At 39.9% G+C, this 15668-nt stretch overlaps 1 protein-coding gene across 1 annotated transcript in view; it reads left to right on the top strand.

Moving 5' to 3' along the window:
- LOC101933868 (potassium voltage-gated channel subfamily KQT member 1-like) overlaps positions 1 to 15668 on the top strand; it is a 730845-nt gene that overhangs the window by 64889 nt on the left and 650288 nt on the right. The window lies entirely within an intron of this gene.

Genomic DNA, 15668 nt, shown 5'->3' with positions numbered 1-15668 from the left:
TTGTGCAGAAGGGTAGCAGATCGCTGTCTTTCTAAAGATGAGACCGCATACTGTAGCTAGCACTGGAGAAGATTCATTTAACTGTAACTTGTGGAAGGTTGTGTTATGCTCTACATTGAGAGTAAGCTAAATGATGATAGAGCATACTTTTGGTGTCTTCCTGTTCAAGGTCTGCATTTAGTTCTACTGAAATAGCCCTTACTAAGTTGTAATCTAACTTCAAAGTTGTAACACTTACCATTTCCAAGTTGGTGACACCTGACAATGGGAATTGCATACAATACACATTCAGACCTGAATGTGGCTTCCTTTTGAGGGGTTAAGATGATGGCTGAAATTCAACATCATTATTCTTAATAGAATTTTACCAGGGACAAATTTGGCCCATTATGCATAGCATTTAGTGTTTATGCATTAATGGATATTTTAACATTATCCCTGCCTTTTCGAAGCTTATAAAAAGAATAGTAAAAACCCATTAAGCAATAAAACTCATCATTCTATTCTCTTGAGATGTGAAATCCGTTGGCATTAAGGCAAATTATGTACATGTGTCAAGGGGAGAATACAACACTACTACATCTTTTAAAAGGAAAGTTTTTGTGAAGGGGGGCTAAAGAGGCATCTGAGAGGCACTAAAATGGTCAGAGGTTTCAAATAAAAGCAGCTGAAACAATTTTAACCTAATTATGGGGGGGAAATAATGTTCCTGTGCTTATGACACTTGTGTCAAATTGCTCTTAAAGCAAGTCTTCAAAGTTGAATGTAAAGTTATATCCTCAAAGATGACGGGGATATATCAGAAAAAACTATTGCTGAGTTTTAAATCATTTCATCACTCAAGTTGATTGGCACGGCTCACAGAATGTAGTAATAGCTCTACTTGTAGTGTTTGCTTGGGCTTGGAGTGAATTCCTGCTCTCTGGTAGTCAGGAAAAGACAGGCACATGCCATAATTTTCAATCTGATTAACAATGTATTAACTTCACTTCTGTGGTTTTGGGACTGGTGAGATTGCTTGTCTTGAGCTTCCGTTTGCTGCCAGCTGAGGGAGATGTGCCCTCTCTTTTAAAAGGAGCTCTTTTCTAAACAACAAATATGATGCATATTTATGTTACTTAGCTGTTATGAGCTTGTTGCCAGCTCCTCTGCTTGATGAGATCATTTAGTTTGTGGTCATGCTATGCAAGATAAATTGTAGGATATTAGCTGTTGATTCTTTGCCCTACTCTGGCTATTTAGCAAGCCAGAACACAAGGGCAGTGACATCAGAGCAATTTAATGTTCTTGGTGAACAGAAAAGGTATGTAGAATTCATGAGTGAACTTCAAAAAGAGTTAGAGGATCAGGTTTTTTTAGATAAGCAACTGGACTTTTGGGTGCTTATCCAAATTCTCTGGACCTCTTGAACCTACAAAATCAAGCTGGAAAACTCACAGGAGCAGTGTTTTTGGTGTGATTTCTATTTAATGCTTGTTTTGGGTCAGGCCTGGTACACTAAACCCAATTTTGGGTGGCTTGGATACCTTCGATAGTGGTCCTCTCAAAAATATGGAAGTGCACTGGTCTACAAAAATGTAAAATAGGTGAGAGAAACAAAGCTAAATTTTTTCAGCTCTGTATAATGGTTTGGTTTAGCTTAGCTTTATGTTGTGGATGAATGATTTATTTGAGGGGTGGGTGGGGGAAGTGGGAAAGAAGGGGTTTGCACTTATCTGATCTCATTGACCAATCCCTAACAGACACAATGAGACAATGATTCATTCACCCTATCAAGGAGACTAGTCACAATATGGCTGACTTCAATGAGATTTGTACAGAAGCACCTGTAAAACTGAAATAGTACAGTTCCATATTTATTTCTTAAATTTCTTTGATTCACCAGATGACATGCCCACAGGGTATTTAGGCTGCTAGGTAAGAGATTGAAGTCCAGGACCTCTATGGTAGCATTCTCTGAAATGCTTCCAGTTCCACGTGCAGGGCCAGTTAGAATGGCAGAACTGTAGGGAGGAGGGGTTTAGATTTATTAGGAATTGGAGAAACCTTTGGGAAAGGAGGAGCCCATACAGGAAGGATGGGCTCCACCTAAACCAAAATGGAACCAGATTGCTGGCACTTACAATTAAAAAGGTCATAGAGCAGTTTTTAAACTAAGGGTTGGAGGAAAGCCGACAGGTGCAGAGGAGAACGTGGTTTGGACAGAGACATCTGTTAAGGAAGGATCTATTAATGGAGATTCTCTATGTCTTAGTAAGGAGGAGAGGATGAAGATGATAAAATACAGGTAGGATCTGATGAGAAACTGTCAAATGAAATGAAGTCCCATTCAATTACATAATGTAATGGCAGACTGCTAAAAAGTGACTAGTCTTTAAAGTGCTTATATACAAATGCTAGAAGTCTAAATAATAAGATGGGTGAACTAGCGTGTCTTGTATTAAATGAGCATATTGATATAATAGGCATCACAGAAACTTGGTGGAATAAGGATAATCAATAGGACACAGTAATACCAGGGTACAAAATATTTTGGAAGGACAGAACAGGTCGTGCTGGTGGGGGAGTGGCACTAAATGTGAAAGAAAGGATTTAATCAAATGAAGTAAAAATCTTAAATGAAACAAATATATTACTGATCACCTGACCAGATGGTGATAGTGACTGCGAAATGCTCAGGGAGATTAGAGAGGCTATAAAAATAAAAAACTCAATAATAATGGGGGATTTCAACTATCCCCATATTGACTGGGTACATGTCACCTCAGGACGGGATGCAGAGATACAGTTTCTTGACACCTTAAATGGCTGCTTCTTGGGGCAGCTTCCTGGAACCCACAATAGGCAGTTCTTGATTTAGTCCTAAGTAGAGCACAGGATCTGGTCCAAGAGGTGAATATAGCTGGACCGCTTGGTAATAGTGACCATAATATAATTAAATTTATCATCCCTGTTGTTGGGAAAACACCACAGCAGCCCAACACTGTAGCATTTCATTTCAGAAAAAGAACTACACAAAAATGAAGAAGTTAGTTAAACAGAAATGAAAAGATACAGTGCCAAAAGTGAAATCCCTGGAAGCTGCATGGAAACTTTTTAAAGACATTATAATAGAGGCTCAACTTAAATGTATACTCCAAATTAAAAAAGATAGTAAAAGAATCAAAAAAAGTGCCACCATGGCTAAACAAGAAAGTAAAAGAAGCAGTGAGAGGCAAAAAGGCATCCTTTAAAAAGTGGAAGTTAAATCCTAATGAGGAAAATAGAAAGGAGCATAAACTGTGTCAAATGAAGTGTAAAAATATAATTAGGAAGGCCAAAAAAGAATTTGAAGAACAGCTAGCCAAAGACTCAAAAAGTAATAGCAATATATATATTTTTAAGTACGTCAGAAGCAGGAAGCCTGCTAAACAACCAGTGAGGCCACTGGATGATTGAGATGCTAAAGGAGCACTCAAGGATGATAAGGCCACTGCGGAGAAACTAAATGAATTCTTTGCATCTGTCAAGCCTGAATTCCCACTCTGTCACTTTGAGTACAGAAGGTAGGGGCCCGCAAGAATTTTAAAAATTAATACTTGCCACTCCAGGCTTGTATTAAACTCCCAAGGTTACAGCTTTTCTCTGACCTTGGCTTGGTAAACGCTGCCACCACCCAAATGCAAAAAATCCCCTTTGAACCCAGGAAGGAGCACTTGGGAATTCCTCCCTGTGGGGTACCTTCAAGTCCTTTCACCCCACTCCAGGGAAGAGCTGAGAAAGCCACAGCTAATTTCCTTTGTTTTCTATCAGCTAATCAAACAACATTCACAAACCGATTAGGACACCAAAAATCCAATCCTGTTCTTAAAAAAGGTAAATTTTATTAGAAACAAAAGGGAAGAAAATACTTCTGGAACTTAGGCTTTGCTAGATTTTAAAAGAGCAATTCCAAAAATTAAGCACCCAAAATAGCTTTCTTGTGGGTTCAGTTTAAAGGTTACAAGCAAACAAAAGCATCTGGGGGTTAGCACAGAGGAGATCCACAAGCCTTAAAAAATAAACAGAAATAAACCTAATTGCATCTTCCTAAACATGCCCTGTCCAATGATTTTTTTTTTCTAGGTATTCCTGCTTATAGCATTGCTGCTCCGTGTCTCCTTCTCCGGAGAGCAACAGACAAAGGGAAAGCTTTTTTCCCCATTTTAAAAAGTTCTAGCCCTCCCATTGGCTCTTTTGGTCAAGTGCCCACTCCTTTTCTTTTACCTGTGGGTTTGTTAACCTGAGACCTCTGGAAGTTAGTGTATGAGCCTCTACTGCATGAGCTTAAATCCAACTGGTGCTTAGCAGACCCATTTTATCTTTCTCTCTCTTTAAGTGGTTTTGGTACCACTAGATGGGACAGAACACCACACCCAGAAGGTGTGTGGGTTACACAAGCAGGGAGGGGTGGAGTGGGCTGGTCAGTCTGTCTGTCTGTCGCTTCCCCCTCTCCCACCCATCCACTTACCCAGTGAAGCAGAAATCTGCTTTTTATCAACAAAGACACAATGCAGTCTGCCATTTATTGTCATGGGTGTCTGGGATGGACCACACTGAGAAGGCCACACTCAGAGCCAGGGCCGGCTCCAGGCACAAGCCTGGCAAGCAGGTGCTTGGGGCGGCCGCTCCGGAGAGGGGCGGCACGTCCAGGTATTCGGCGGCAATTCGCCGGACGGTCCCTCACTCCCGCTGGGAGCAAAGGACCGCCTGCCGAATTTCCGCCGCAGATCGCGATCGCGGCTTTTTTTTTTTTTTTTGGCTGCTTGGGACGGCCAAAACCCTGGAGCCGTCCCTGCTCAGAGCCATAGGCACAGACTTTCTTCTTTCTGGGTGGGTGCGCTGCCCCCGAGGTCCTGCCCCGCTCTACCCCTTTCCTGAGGCCCTGCCCCCACTCCGCTTCTTCCCACCCTGGCTCCGCCCCCAACCCTAAGACCCCGTCCCAGCTCTTCCTGCCCCTGCTCCACCCCCTCCCCCCCGTGCCTCCCACCCACTGCCAAGCAGCTGATCAGCAGGTGGATGGTGGGTGCTGACCACCAACAATTTTTTTTCCATGGGTGCTCCAGCTCCAGAGCACCCACAGAGTCAGCACCTATGCTCAGACTGCAAGAAATAGGGCAGACAATCCCCCCAAACTGGTGGTTTATTCTGTAATTAGCTTCACCAAACCAGTATCAAAGGGCTTCCACAGCATCCCACTGGTTAACAAGAAGCCAAACACAACCCCTTTAGCCATCTCAGCCCTTGGTTCCCATCCAGACAAACAGGTCTAAGATAGTGAGAGGTTATATATGATGAATGGGGTTTTCAATGGGGTTGTACTAATCTCAAAGGATCAGACACTTATCCCCAGGTCAAGATGTAGATGCATCTCAGATCTTACCCAAATATTACGTTGTCAGCCAATCCTTAATAAACTAACTAAGAATTTATTAATAAAATAAAATAAAAGAATATAATAAAAGAGTTATAAGTGGTTAAAAGATTCATATACATACAAGTGATTTTCAGTGTTCATAGATCAGGATCCTAACAGTGATGGAATAGACTGCTGACTTGCAAAAGTCTCTCTGGTAACTTCCAAAAGATTGGAAGGTTCTCAAGTCATAGTTCAAGATACTCCTTTTAGTTGTAAATCTACAGTCCAGAGAAGTGGATCAGGAATAAGACAAAATGAAGATGTCTCAGAAGGTGTTTTATATCGTCTGCCATGTGCATGGAATGCTACTGTCCTAAACAAAGCCCACAGTACCTGTGTATGGAAAGTTACTGACCCAGGATGGAGTCCGAGTTCATATGTCCACATCACATGCCCTTACATGTTTTGCTGAATCACAGGGGTGGCCATTGGCCCTTCGCTGTCTGAGGCATCCTCCGGAAGAACTGTCTGGATGGGGTGAGTGTCTTCAATGGCCCATTGTGAGAGTTGTGTCCTTAATAGGCCATCAACACATAGCTGTCTAGCCCTGATGTAAATCTATTTGGGGAGTTTCACCGAGGCACACAATACATGTTTGAGAGACAAATCATAGCCAGTATTCATAACTTTAGATACAAAGATGATATATGGATTTAACCCGGTTAATCATACTTGATAGATTGTAACTTTTCCATTGACACTTTACATGATATACAATTGCAACAAATCTTGCATAAAGTTTAACTGTGGTAATATCAATGATATAAATGGTCATCTTCAATTATAGAGCATCACATCTATGTTTTAGTGCAATTTGGTGTTGTCCATTTTCCTTCTTGCCACCTAATTCTAGTCTAATCCTAGTTACTTCCAGCATGAACATGCTTTCTATGAAGTTTTTATTATAAAGTTTTTGTTTTTTAGCATTCATAATGTGTTTTTAACATGGAAACTCCACGTATTTCAAATAATTTCCCATTTTAGTGCTCCAATAATGTCTTCATGCTTTTCTTCTATATCTGGCTTGGTGATAGATAATTAAAAATACAGATAATTTCCTCTTCAAAAAAAATGATCATGGCTTTTACTCTTGTAGTAAACTTTCCTTCAGTAAATAATTAGGAAGTCTCACTACATCTGCTGTTTTTAAAAATGTATATCCAATTTTGTATACTCTGTCTGCCATTGCACTTGATTTCTACCATGGGTCAGCTCTAAGTTTTCATTATCCAATGTTTCCCAAAGTTCCATCCTGTTTCTCCTGTAAAGATAAAAAAATTCTGCTAAACTTTTCTACTGTTTAATCTGATTTCATTGTGAAAGTTTGAGTATAGTTTCTTCCCCTATTGAAATGTTGCTTACTGAGCTGTTTCAGTTTGCTTGTAATGTCTATGATCACTTGTAAAAGATCACTCTTTTCTAAATTCTGTGATTCTTTTAAAAATCTGTTTTACTCTAGTAATTCAAGCCCTTTCTCCTCTTTATCCATTTCCTCTTCCATGACAATTCATGGTTCCTACTGTATGATCAAGTTAAAGATTTTTTTCAGCCATAAATATCAACAAGGTGGTAGTTCAAAAGCAAAATAGGTCTCAGTGTTCTTGGGTAGTCATTACTTCACAAAGCTATACTGAAATTATCTTGATAGTGTGATCATGGTAACACGGTGACTGCCATTATTTGTTTTATAGTTAGTGGTGTTAATTAAAAGACTCACAGAGGGAATATTCTGGTACTTCCTAAAAAATTATTGCACCCGGAAAATTTAAATATTTTATATACCATGGCCTGTGTGGAATGTACCTGTCTCCACTTACTCTTTTAGCCTCATTTGTCTGTTTTATCTCAATTACAAACGTTTTTCATGTAAAAAAAAATCTCCCCAAATTTTAATTAATTTATGTAGAATAAAATTAAGCCTATAACTAGCTACATTATCCATGCTGGGAAAGAGCTTTGAAAACGGAAAAGTCTCACTGATAGTTTCTTGTGGCCGTCCATGCTGGATATGTCACCGATACTTTTGGTTTTCATGGGTTAACGCTACTAGCCAGGGGCTGGGGGGCTGCTATTATTGGGTGGTAAAGGAGATTTGGAGGAAGGAATGGCAGTAGTGGGAGTGAGGAAGGAAATTATTCCATTTCAGAGCAGACATTGCAGAAGTGCATGGAGGTAGAAGTTACTCCCTTTTTAGGGACTTGGCAGTTGATGGGCAGTTCTCTTGCAAAGAACTAAAATTTCTGGAGAGTTACTTTACACCATCAGAAGTGTCCATGAGAGAGGGCTTGGCCAACAATTTTCTTTAAACTGAGAATTTGACTCATGCGCAAACTTCATTTTCCTTATGGAAAAAATATATTCCCTTGTCATCCCATGGTTTTAATAATCTCATGTCACAAAATGTAGGGGGCGATAGAGCAGGTGAGGTTTTTTTTTCCCCAGGGGGAGGGTGTGTATCTAATCCTGTAACTCAAAGAAGTTGTCATTCTGCTTTAACTTCACCATCCATTGCAGGAGACTCCTATTTTCTGCAGGAGGTGTCTGTTACTCTGTGTATTATTTCAGATACAGAATATTAGTGAGTCATCGTGTGCTCTTGAGAGCTCTGTCTCTGTCATGGGGATGCTATGGCCTAATCCTGCTACCTGCTCTGTGTGAACAGACTGCAGAGCTTCTCTGGCTGCAGTGGGACTCTGTGTGGGTGTGGGACTCAGCCAGTGCAGAATAGCTTGCAGGATCAGGACCTGCATTTATTGTTTTTCCTTAACTGGAAATAAGTGCTCTACAATCAGAATACGCATTTTATTCTTTTTGAGTATGGGAAGCATAATACCATCCATATTCTAAGTTCTGCCGACCCCCTTCATTTTCATCTTCATTCATTTCCTCTGTGTAGGGGTGTTATGTAATAAACTACTCTGTGTTTCATTTGAAGGGCAGAGAAAGAAGAGGGGAGTAGAGAGATCTCTGTATTCTAATAGTTTATGTAAACTATAAATTGCATTGAGATCCTTATGGATGTGATATTATACAACTATAAGATGTTAAATGGACCCAGTTTAATTTTCAAAGAATCCCACTCTGAGTGTTAATCTCTTGAATGTTTTGGCTGCTGGGAACCAAGTGTCTATTTTCATATATATTTCTACCAGAAGAGGTCACCATTGTTATTTACAATGGACATACATCATCATTTTAAAAACCCCTGATGTAATAAAGGAATATCTAGTTTCATTTTGTATTGACATTGAAATCTTTGAATAAACAAACAGAATTGTTGGCTCAGAGGAGATAGATAAATATTTGCATCCACAAGCATATTTGTTCAATGTTTTTAAAAATGAATTTTAGTAATATGCCATCTGTTTAATGCTATAGTGGTTTGAATTAAAATGGGAATAGGAAATACATTTTTTTTCTTCACTGATAGCATTCTAGTTTGAAATGGGCAGCTGGACTTCAAAATCCTTGCTACGTTCATATGCTAAGCTGGGCCCTATGACCTCACTTCCAAATGTTTGTAAACAACTTTTACTGGGGGCTTTGGAGTGGGGGGACCCCTCTATTCATGATCAAGAGACCTTCATATTTTACTCCTATCTTACTCTGTAATAACTCTTTTTGAACTTAAATTTACGGTTTGTTTTCAATCTAAAGGTTAACATCTATTTTTAGGAACGTTTTTTTTCCCCCCCCCTGTAGTATTTCAGCATCGTCCACATAAACTTGATTAGCTATAGCAATGTCCCTAGTGGATTTCATGGACACTGCAGAGCAGCAGCATCACACCCCGGTCTCCTGCATCTAGAGAGGAAGGATCATTCCATGGTTAGGGTGCTACTTTGGGCTGTGGAAGACCGGGTTCAGTTTTCTGCTCTGCCACAGACTGTGTGATCCTTGGCAAGTCATTTAGCCTCTCTGTGCCTGTTTACCATTTGTAAATGGGGATAATAGTACTTCACTACCTCACTGGGTATTGTGAGAATAAATACATTAGAGATTTTGAGTCACTCAGATACTTAATAGTCTCATTATGTTTACTTGTCTCAGCCTTCCTGGCATTGTGTTCTCTTGTCACTTGGATACTAGATGCTTATATGATTTTAGTTGTATAGACAGTAACTCATTGTTTGACTTTTTTCTTACTATACTCAACATTCAGTGTTGCTTTGTTTGTTTTAGACATGTAATTGATCGTTCCACCTTTTGATCTTCTTCATACATGGTTGCCAGTTCTGTCAAATTTTGGCTGCCTTTCACCATGCCATCTTACTTTGCTGACCTACTTCTAACCTCTTCCATCAGCCTTTTAACCATTCCCATCTCTCCAGGCTTTTTTATCATCCCCTCTTCATCTGTTGTGTTTTAGGTGCTCCTCTCACCTCTTTTATCCCTATTCATTGCTGCCCAATGCTACAAACATAAAGAATAGTTCTAACTAGTAAACTTAGTCTCATAGCGGCAACAAAATCTATAACAGTATATAAGTGAAATGATGAGGAAGGGTGCATAAGAAACTGAACAGTCTAAATTTTATTTCCAAAGCTCTAAACTATTCTTTCCATGACCACCCACCCCCTTTGCAGTGTTTGTTGCTATTCTTTCACAACAAAGAATAGCAACAAACACTATTTTGTTGCTAAACTTGTGTCATGTTTAAGTTTATATGATAGAAATTTTATTCGAAGAGTTTGTCTAAATTTTGCTAGAGCCAGTATATAACTTGAGGCTTCAGAGCTTCAAAGGCAACATTTTTCTAAGGTTTGCAGAGGTGGGGTCCCTGCTGTGGACAGTTTGAGGAGTGTGGGACTGTGATGTCTGGTGCAGTAGTTCCACATTATAGATTTTATATTTTACAATATTTTTCTCTAAATCATTGATTTCTTACAGCTTTTCTCCAGTTAGAGACATGTGATGCAGCATTCTCCAGTACTGAGTGCTACTCTGCCTCTTCTCCCTTTTTCTCAGCGACCCTCACCCACTCACATGACTGCAGCTAGATAACCCTGTCATTATGAATCTGTGCTAATGAGGTCAAGTGCAACCTTTGGACTGTCACTTCCTGCATTTTATGTGTTTAATGGTGCAATCTGAATTTTCTGAATGCCGCCTTTTCAGGAATAAATTCCAAAAAGCAGCAATTGGGGTGTTTAATATTCTGCTTTCATTAATTAGGTTTCAGAGGGGTAGCCGTGTTAGTCTGTATCAGCAAAACCAACGAGGAGTCCCTGTGGCACCTTAGAGACTAACAAATTTATTTGGGCATAAGCTTTCTTGGGCTATAACCCACTTCATCGGATGCATGGAGTGAAAATACAGTAGGCAGTGTAACATGCTGACGACTCACTGGCATGGCGCCTCCTGCTGGTCGTCCAGGGAATTAGCTTTTTCAGCCTTGGAGCACCCTCTGCTGGCCTCCGTGTCCTTCCCAGACCCTGGTGCCCCTTTACCTTGGGTGCTGCCCCCTGGGTATCCCTATCCCCACCTCGCCTCAGTCTATGGCTACTGCCAGTCTCCAGTTAGCCCCCACTCACTGGGGCAGACTGCAGTGTACAAGCCATTCATCATTGGCAAAGGGGGGTTTGGACCTCGTGCCTCTGCAACTCCAGTACCTGGTTTGGCCTTGCACACGGCCTGCAGCCTGGGGAGTTGCCAGGCGGGAGCTCCCCAGCTCCTCTCGCCTTTCCCCAGCCCTGCTCTATTGCCTGCCCCCCTCAGCTCCCAGGCAGCTAGGTCCTTCTCCCTCTGAAGCTAGAGGGAGAGTGTCTAGCTCCTGGCCCTTTTATCAGGGCCAGCTGAGGTCTGATTGGGGCGTGGCCCAGCTGTGGCTGCTTCCCCAGTCAGCCTAGCTTTTAGCTTGCAGCCCCAGCCCTCTCTCTAAATATACAGCACATGAAAAGATGGAAATGGGCCACATCCACCCTGATTGAATTGGCCTCATTAACACTGACCCCCCACTTGGTAAGGAAACTCCTATCTTTTCATGTGCTGTATAGTTATACCTTGCCTACTGTATTTTTCAGTCCATACATCTGCGGGTTATAGCCCATGAAAGTTTATGCCCAAATAAATTTGTTGGTCTCTAAGGTGCCACAAGGACCCCTTGTTGTATTTGCTTTCATCAATGTGTCTCCAAATCAGTGTCTAGCTACATTTTTCTGACCCCAGGGCATGATGCATGCAATAGAGAGATGTGGGTTGTCTAGCACACTGAATTCATGGGGTCTTATCCTGCAGTCCTTACCGTTTTGCCGGAGTAAGGCATATAGGATAGCTTCCATAATCTGGAGTGCTACTTTATGGAAGGTATTTCAGTTGAATAAGGGTGTTAACTAGATGTCCATGCCTTTTAGAAATGGACAGGTGAACCTGCCCACAGGAAAAACATGTTATTTCTCTTATGCTGGAGAAGAGATCCTATTGGCAGACAAGTTATGTTTGCACTCTTTATGTAGGATAAATCTAAATAAGATACATTCATTCTATTGTCTTTTTAACTTATTTTTAACTTTCACTACAACTTTTGTGGTGTAGGTAGAAAAAAAATCACCAGACAGAGGTTCTTGTATCTGTGTGGCTGCATTTTAAGTTGGCCTTTTAGGAGAGTATTAGAAAATAAACCTTAAAATAGTTTTTTTTTCTAATGCATCAGACAACTTGGGAAAATATGGTATAGCAAGTTCCTCTCAGCTTTGTGGATCCAGTCCACTAACTCAAGTCTTGCCCTATGTTGGTTGTTTAGCAGCCACTGCCTTTATGGACATGGAATGGTCATCAAACACATGGATTTAGTACAGAACAGAATTTACTCTATAGGCTGATTGCAATGTGTACTACAATTCGCTCAAACAGAAAACAACCACTGTGAAATAGAAAATGTTACTAGGAGAGTTATTAACAAAGGACCAAATTATGACGTTAACTAGTTAACTCCCATTCAAATCAGAGGGAGTTTGCTTGCTTTAAGACCACAAGATTTGGCCCAGGAGACTGTTTTTTCTTTTTTTTTATTTAGTTGGGAATGAGAGGTGGGGAAAAAAGAGCAGAAAAAACTGAAACCCACACTGCTCTGAGCCTCTCAAATGGAGAGATTAAGAAACAGGATATGATTATTTATAATTTAGAAGGGGGTATTCACTTTGGATAGAGGCCACTGAAAAGCAAGACTATACCCTTTCCGTTCCAGCTAGAGGTAGGATTGAGGCATGTAGGTTGGTTAACTTGAGGAATTTTGCACTGCTGCCTGGGTCTATGAATAAATAAAGGACTTCTATCTCTGGACAATAGTAGCTTGACCAAATTCATGGTTTCTTTCAAGTTGGATTTTAAGGTTGCTCTTCAGGGTATCTTACAGCCCTTGTTGTGTTTTAAGTACTGCTATATTCACAGTAGGTCAGAATGTATTCAGCTGTACTCTAGACAGTGTCTCATCCACCTAAGTGTATTTAAGGAGCTAAAACTTTCTTTGCAACACCCTCACGGATGAATTCCAGACTTCAATGGCAACATGTCTGGACAGTGGAGCAGAGTATAGAGTTGTCACTTCTCTGATTAGCCAGATGATTAAAATTCCATCTTCTATAGTAAATAGAATGTGTTGATAAACTAGAGGACCAGACAATTACTCCTGGTGTGACATCAGCAAATTCTGGATATGTCACAAGTGCTCTAAAATATTTAGTCAGTGCTGTTTCTTTGCAATGGATCTGTTAAATGTAGATTATGTCAATCTTTTCTATTAAACATATCAATCATATATAAAACAACTCCATGTTATTCAAAGCAAAATGAGCTGATAGCGTAGGAGATACAGAAAATCTGCATGGCTCTTTCTTCCATGTTTTACATATCTTCAGCCAGCTAGCTTCAGATTTAATCTCTATTGCTTATAACAGTGAGATTTAGGATGAGAAGTGCACATGTTCAGTGCTGGTTGACTTTCATTGCCTTTGAGTAGTCATTTAAATTAAGCAGGTTGTTAACTTGACATTTTCAACTCTAAGGACAAGAAAACCTTGAAGACAGGTTATCAGATTAAATTTCGGACATAAGCACACGTGTGCAAACATTGGGACTATTAAACCACTATGCTTGCTTCTGAGGCTTCTTTGTTTTGAGCTGACATTCCTTGATTGAATCTTCATGAGCACGCTATTCATTTAGCCATCCTGCTTCCTCCTTTTACCCAAGCACCTAAATATGCCAGTAAAAAGAGTGAAGAGAGCCTTGTATATACTCTCCACCTAAAACACAGCTGCAGCTGAGAAAATACTTTCCTTTTTCATGTGTGCACTTTAATCACTCCAGCTGCATTCATTCCGTTCAGCTGCTTCTCTGGTGCAGTGTATCTTTAACCATATTGGGAGGTATTGTGAATTCTGAGCTATAAATTTCATTTACATGCCTTTATTTACATGATGTACATCTTACTTACTGCTGCAAGGAGTATATCAAACCTAGTATATCATAAAAGTTGGTGACCCTTCCTCAAAAGTTTCTAATTTGACTGAGTTTTGGACTGTAAACCTTTGGAAGCTATTTGCCTTTGTCTTTCCCTTTCATTCTATCCTCATATCAGCATATTCATGATCTTTTAAATATGTTGTATAGTGCTAGAGCATGAATGTTTTAATGTATTTTGATTTTTTTTCTGGGTATGCTTGACACAAATAGGTTAGAGAATTATTTAAGAATTGAGAAAACTATATATTTTATATACAATTAATTAGAACATCCTTTGTCTTGAGAAAGTGTCTAGGACATACTATAATTTTGGTTTCCAAAACAAAATGAGACAGACTTGTAGTTATTGTAAGTGTTGATACTGACTTCAGCAGAGAGCAGTAAGCAAGCAGACAGGACAAAACTAATGTAAATTCTGATGATTCTATCAGTTCTTGAAAGTGAGTAAAGAGCTGTCAAACTTCTGAAATCTCTTCTAGCAAATTTGAGAACCCTGTTCTATTTGAATTAGCAAATATATCGCATACAAACAATGAAGTAGTAAGCTAAAGGAGAGGACAGAGATTAATTGATCAGTTTGAGGGATCTGTCTTTAGGAGTTTTTGCTTTGCTAGATATGCTCTCTGTTTCCCAGAAAAAGGCCTGCATGGTGATATTGCCACATTTTTCCCATCAGGGAAAAATCTCAAAACTATAAATCCTTTGTTTTCTCAGCATTTCTCTTGTACATAGTGTTTTCTCTGCTAGCAAATATTTAGTGTAACTGGACACAGCAATTCTACCTCACTGTTCCGGTCAATAATTCTTGCACTGGTGTTAATGATATCCTTTACGTTTGAGTCAGAAAAGCCTACATCTTCGTGGGGGTTGGGAGGGAAAAGACATACTTTTATGTTGCCATTATATGGCACATCTTTTCTTGTTATAAGTTGCTATGACAATCCTTATCCTGGGGGTCTGATTCCAAAGTTAACAACTAATTATAATTAGTAGGCTTGCATAATCCCTCTTTTACTCACCTTTCATCCTCTAAAATACTTTGATTATGTGGAATTTTAAAGATGAATCGGCATTGTTCAGAGAGATGAATCCCATTCCAGGTGTGAAGATGGGGAATGCGGCTGTTCCTAAATGCTCTCTGAGTTGAGACTGCTCCTACTACCCCACCAGCTCAGCCTGTGGGGTTAGAGAAGTAGGATGCATTCCCATTATACTCAAGAGAACACATCTGACTGGTAGTAGGGACAGCATTGGTAGTTTCTGCAAGAATCTGTATTCAACCCTCTTCACTTGAAGGAAGGTTGCCAAGATGCACTTGCTTTAACACAGTGGTTATCCTATTGCTCTTAATTATTTAGTAATAGTGGGCATTCTAGTATGTGATATTAGCTGGCATGTAATGTAAAAGTAACACATCAAATGCAAAACTTGAGTTGGTACTCCATGATATTTTGAAAAGTTATAAAATTAACATGGCACACAGTCAATGGATTAAAAGCTGGCTAACTGATAGGTCTCAACATGTAGTTGAGGAATTGGGAAATTCCTGATTCTAGTGGGGTCCCACTGGGATTGGTTCTTGGCCCTACACTATTTAACATTTTTTTTATTAAATACTTGGAAGAAAACCTAAAATCATCGCTGAAAGTCTGTAAATGACACAGAAATTGGGGGAGTGGTAAATAATGAAGAGAACAGGTGACAAATACAAAGCGCTGTAGATGGCTTGGTAAACTGGTAGAAGCAAACAATATATGTTTTTAATATG

The sequence above is a fragment of the Chrysemys picta genome, chromosome 1 (genome assembly GCF_011386835.1).
Source record: "Chrysemys picta bellii isolate R12L10 chromosome 1, ASM1138683v2, whole genome shotgun sequence".
NCBI classification, from domain to species: domain Eukaryota; kingdom Metazoa; phylum Chordata; order Testudines; family Emydidae; genus Chrysemys; species Chrysemys picta.
Note: the sequence above shows the minus strand (reverse complement) of the source record. Positions and strands in the feature narration are given on the sequence as shown.